Below are 6643 nucleotides of genomic sequence, written 5' to 3' on the forward strand. Positions count from 1 at the left end.
ATGACCTATGAATGTCTGTTAAGCCATAATTTTTGCATATTATTTCAAGATATATTCTTATCTGTGCTAAACCACTAACTCCATAAACCTTAAATTTCCAAATCTATAAGACTTGCAGCTTTGCTGAAGTGGAACCCAAGGACATTCCTCCTTTTTGGATAAGGAGAGAGGCCCCCTTTTTCAATGCAGCAGTTTCAAAGAACCACATTATAAGGACTCCATCTACCATCATTAGACAATAGTATAGTGGATTAACAACAAGGTACATTATAGTATATCATTACAAACTTAACACAAAAACATAACACAATGCCTTTTATATTCTATAATTCAATGGATATCATAATGTCTAGAGGTCTTGTTGTTCAATAGAAGGAGAAATAAAACTGTATCATTTTCCCATTTAATTAAATCGAATACTGCTCCAGCTTTTTAATCTTCTTATCAATACGGTAAAGTCATGAACAAGCAATAATACTTGTCAGTTTTAAATAATATGTTTTCTATTATAGCAAATACTTAAAACATATTATTAATCTTATGAAATCAAATAATTATGTTTAGTTTCAAATATCATGCTGTCTAAAAAAGGAAGGTTAATCATTTCTTTTATTAATTCATAATACCTTTGTGCCTAATTAATATTCTTTAACTATTATGAACTATAAACAGTATCAATTAGCACTGAACCTGTTTCATTATAAGATAATCTTTCAATTAATTTACTTCAGTTTAACAGTTGCCCCTAGAATTTATAATATCACTTTATTTCTTTGGTGATTCCCTCTAAGATTTAAATCCAAATACCAATATAACTGCATTTGACTCTTATATTTTTATAATGACTGAACCAGGCTTGACCCTGTTCTTTGTTCATACAAAATCCAGCCGAGACAGGTTTTTAATTAAGACTTTGGTTGTTCAAGGATTAATGTTAATTTATTGTGGTAAAGAATCCCTTTCTTATCTTATTTTGTTGGAACATAAATTTGTAAATTAACGTTCACTTTTTAGCCGGAATGGTGCTTTTTATCAAGCGTCATGCTTTCTAAAGATAAGATATACAAGTGGTAAATCGTTCATTATATATTTTCTTAGAAATTCCCATTTTACTAAGTACTTAATTAAAAACATGTGTAGACTGACCTATTTCATGGAACAAGAGAGCCATCTACTAGTCGTACAGGGATACTCCCTCTTTATCCCTCCTTCCAAAAAGCCTCTAACACTTCATTTTTATATCAAAGTTCATTACATATTTGAAATTGCCTAGTCCATGTCCAGCATAACCCCACATTCCCAGCAGGATTCAACTTCTGTGCCGGGTTCAGCTCTGGTTGGTTCCTAAAATACCATCACTGGTCTCTTTATCCAAAGTTTAGCATCACAGGTGTGAGATGCCATCCTCCTCACTTCGCACCTACAAGATACTTGGGCACGTTTAGCTGGGACACCTTCTACACATTCCAATTTACCTAGATGTGCCCATTTCACTAAGTGACCTCCTTCACAACTCATGCACTCAATCCTCTTAATATCTTTTGGGTTTACAGTTAAATGAGAGAAAGAAACTCCTGTAGAATCATTACATTCAAACAAGATTCTACAGTGTTTAGCCAAATGACTGCAGGCCGGACAAAGTCTGGGCCCAGTCGCTGAGGACATGCTTTGGCACATATTACATGCACAATTAGCAAGAGGATTATATTTTAATTTATGTGTCAGGGTTACTTCTGCACCATGTACAATAGTTCTGGATCTGTACACATTGTTACTATACATTTCTTTCTGCTCACACAAGGTCACTTTGCGAGGTATGCCTTCCATCCAGAATACTGAAGAAGGCCAAAACTCACTGTTATTCATATTTTCTGGTATCCAATTACTGTTCTGCCTCACATCATCAGTTGTCAGACACAATACAACTGAATCTGAATCAGTTGATGAACCATGAGCCTTAGCTACTGAGATTCTCTATACAAAGGGATTCAATGTTTTACTGACCAGCCTAGCTGATTCAACGTTACTTGCAACAAACTCTTAGCACTAACGTACTTTCCAGATAGACTATCTCACAAGTTATCTCTCCTGCAGTGCCAGAGTGGTTTTGAATAGTGTTTGCACCTACAGTCTGCCCGTACTTAGAAAGATAAATACCATTTAGTAGGAGATAGTAATATTGAAAGAGTACAATCGTAAGGTATTCATTTCATGGAGTCTCATAGCTACACAAGATGACCAATATATTAAATTGCACTACAGGTCTGGAACTTTCAGAACGTTCACAATCTTCACAAGCTGGAGCCTGTCTCAGAGGCAGAGGTGACCATGGTCCTCTGTTACAGGAACAAGAAGTTCCTGGCTGTGGAGTGGAACCACCAGCTAGCATTGTATAACACCACAGACCACAGGGTGAGTCCAGGCACAAAGACAGAGGGTTAATTTACATGCATCTAGAGAAACATAGGGAAATAAAAGAAGCTATAAAGAGTATCAAATATCGTACTTGCATATTTACATATCCCCTTCAGACACAACGTGCATAGTTGTACCAAGTTAAGTTTCCTATCTATATATCTATTTTGTAATGCATGTCTAAGTTTTTGGCAGAGCAACTTCTCAAACTCCATAGAGTTCACACAAACTGTTTTAAAATGTTTCACAATTAAATTAAACTGGTCATGTACAGTGCCTTTTCAGCGCAAACCCTGTGGATTTGAACAGCTTTTGTTTAGTTTATTATGCACTGCTTTTGTAAGTGGATGTGGCAGGAATAGGTGTGATCTCCTAATCTGGTTGCAATAATGATATAAAGCATTGAAATGATAACAGGGTCCCATGGCAGCCCTGTATTGATTTCCTGTATGCTGGGCGTGAGTCTTGTTTTTCTGCTTCTGGCGCACAGATGACTCCAGAATCTTGTGTGGTTTGTCAGTGGAATCACACATCGTGGCACAGAAGTGAAAGCATGAACAGAAAGCTAGCACTATGGGAGCGACAAGACAACCCAGAAACTTAAATTACAAAACCCTCTGAGTGAAAACCACAGAACTTTAAAACTTGCTTTATATATATATATATATATATATATATATATATATATATATATATATATATATACACACACACACACACACACAGTGCCGAGAAAAAGTCTGTGAACCACTTAGGATTTCCACATATTTTAAACCTAAAATGTATTAGATCTTAATCTAAGTCATAATAATAAAGATAACCTGATTAAACAAATGACACAAAAGCATGATACTTTGTCAATATTTATCCACAAATGATTCAACATTCAATATCCATGCAGCCATTCTTTTGTATATCTGCTTGTATGTTTAGGATCATTGTCTTGCTGCATGACCCACTTTTGGTTCAGCTTCAGCTCATGGACGGATTGCCTGACATTCTCCTCTAGAATCTAGAATCTTCTGATGCAATGCAGAATTCATGGTTGTGTCAATGATTGCAAGCCATCCAGGTCCTGAGGCAGCAAAGCAGCCACAAACAATCACACTCCCACCACCATGCTTGACGGTTGGGATGGGGTTCTTCTGTTTGAATGCAGTGTTTGGTTTTCGCTAAACATTACATTTCTCTCATTGAGGCCAAAAAGTTCTACCTTTGACTTATCTGTCCAGAGAACATTATTCCAAAACACTTGTGGATCATCTATGTGCTCTTTGGCAAATTTCAGATGAGCAGCAATGTTCTTTTTAGAGAGCAGTGGTTTCCTCCTGGCTATCCTTCCATGAACACCATTCTTGTTCAGTCTTTTTCCTATAGTTGAGTCATGAACACTCCCATTAACCAAGGTGAGAGTGGCCTGCAGATCCTTGGATGTTACTCTGGGGTTCTTTGTGACTTCCTTGATGATTTTCCGGTTTGTTCTTGGAGAGATTTTGGTAGGACAACTGCTCCTGGGTAGAGTGACTGAGGTCTTGAACTTTCTCCATGTGTAGACTGTTTGACAGTGGATTGGTGGAGCCCCAAATCCTTAGAAATGGTTTTGTAACCCTTTCTAGACTGATGAGCATCAATAACTGTTTTTCTGAAGTCCTCAGAGATTTATTTTGACCGTGGTATGATACACCTGTATGGTGAAGACCAAAGTCACAAAGTTTCTGATCTTTATATAGGATGGGGCCTCCCAAACTCACCCCTGAAGATCTACCTAATTATTTAAACACCTGAGTCTAATGATCCCCTTCATTGAGCTGATAAAACCAGGGGTTCACTTACTTTTTCACAGATCCTGAATCTTAATTACTCATTGTTTATTTAATTCCTCATTTTGTTTCAAAAGACATGGAATTGGTTAATATAAACCCTATTGGATATTTAAGAAAAGACTGGTTTTGATTCAAGAAGGCTATCATAGTAAAACAATGGAATTTCCATAATTATCATTAGGGTTCACAAACTTTTTCTCTGTACTATATATATATATATATATATATATATATATATATATATATATATATATATATATATATATATTACAGTTAAACTGAAACAGATGAGAAAACACAGATAGGCCAATAGATACGGATGAAGCAAGTCACCCATTATTCCCTGTACTGTTGGAAATGAGTGTTATTGTTGCTGAAAGCCAAAACCCCATGCCACTTGGACCACAAATTGAAACTGAAATATAAAAGCATGCCTACGGACTAGAAAATGAGAGTGGATTGAATAGAAAAACACATGACATCTGGAAACCGATATAACATTGGCCATGCCAGGAGATTAATAAAAACAAATAGTTTGCAATATTTTACCATGGTAAAGTCTCACATGCTTTCCATGCTTTCACAGTCCTTTACTGTTCTTTACCATGGTGTGTCATAACAGGAACATGTATTGCTGTACCATTCTACCACTGTGGTTCCTTTCTTGTAGCTGCCTTTGTTCTGTGCTGTCACAGATTGAGTGTAAACCACTCAAACTCCTTTCGGACCACTTTCTAGTTTCCTTAATGGGCAGTTTCCTGGAAATACAGCCACAGCTGCAAAAGGGAGAGGATCCAAGATACCGTCTTAATAAACAAATTCACTTTAAACCTTGTTTTTGGAAAGGCTCCATCTAAATCTGATTGGCAGGGTTGATTGATAATACTTCACGGATAGCATTTTTATTACCACTTGTTTTTATAATAACTAAACAGTATCTTTATTTGTTGAAAGTAAAAGTTCATACAAGTAATGGAGCTATTTGGTTTCAATTAACAATTCAACAATGATATACGAGAACATCTGTGGCTATCAAAATACTGGCATTACGGCTAAGGGCAGAGGAATTTGACTGTGCTAAAAACGTTCAGTTGACAACTCAACCTGTGACTGACTTTTCTTGTAATATCAAGTTGTGCAAGTGGACCGTGGCAAAGTTCTCTAAGTCCGTCTCAGGACGGATGTGGTTTTGCAAAAAAAAAAAAAAAAAAAAAAAAAACCTCCACAGTCGCAGTCTCCTCAAGCAGGATACAAAGGTTTAAATGTGTAAACCGGGCCAAAACAAACCCTTGAACCTCCTGTCAGGGCTGTGATAGTGTGCTGCAGCAGGATCAGAGTACAGTCAGAGAGAAGCAGGGAGCGCTGTTCTCTCCGACAAATGCAATTAGCAGGGTGGGGGTGTTTTTGTTTTTTGTTTTCAATGTCTAGACAAGGTTTAAAGTGAACTAGCTGTTTAGGCACTTGCCTCATTTCTCCTTTGTTGTTGCTGGTGTGGCTAATCCAAAACAAGTTGCAGATCCACGCATGTTATCTGATGTGTCTGCATCATAGTCTTGTTATTTAACCAAAAACAAGCAATGAGCAAACTGACTAAACTCAGAGTGGGATATCTGTATTATTATGAATATCATTACATATCATTTTAAAGCAACACAAGATAATGAATTGACGTGAGAGGATGGGTAACCCTCATCCATTGAGTTGTAATAACCCAGTAGCAATAATAGCCTGCAGTGGGCTTATCCAATGAAGCTGTCTTTTTGTTCTGTAGTCTCACATTGGATGGACATTTAATGGAATTGTCTATCCACTAATGCTCATAGGATAAAAAACTTTGTAATAAATAATTTATATGTGACTTACACCTAGCATTATTAATGTCAAATACACACAATTAGACCCTAACTGTAATGTATATCTCAATTTAAGAATATTGAAAAAAGTTTAAAGAGTACAACACACACACACACACAAACACACATACAGTACAAAACACAGTTAGTAGGCTACTGTGCATTCTCATAGTATCAGTACTATATTTCAATCATGGGCAGTGTATTATAATTTGACCAGTCCTTCCTGAATTTCTCTTTCAGTATTTTGATATATATTTATCAGTGGGTCAGAAAATAACAGTAATGGCCATTTATATTTTACATGTCTATCAACTGTTTTTATATCTTTTAAACATTAGAAATGCATAGTTTATATGTTTTCAGTAATAGTAATACATACAATTATGTCTTTTTTTACATGTTAGAAATATTTCAGGCTATCGTATGCCGCTAAAGCAGTCTTTAAAATTCTGAACAGATGCCTTGTCGCTTTCAGAGTCTAAAAAGGCAGACACTTCACAATACCTCCTGTTTATTCTCTGGAATCAAGCCATTTTGTAACACAAGAAA

The sequence above is a fragment of the Polyodon spathula genome, chromosome 20, assembly GCF_017654505.1.
Source record: "Polyodon spathula isolate WHYD16114869_AA chromosome 20, ASM1765450v1, whole genome shotgun sequence".
Lineage (NCBI taxonomy): Eukaryota > Metazoa > Chordata > Actinopteri > Acipenseriformes > Polyodontidae > Polyodon > Polyodon spathula.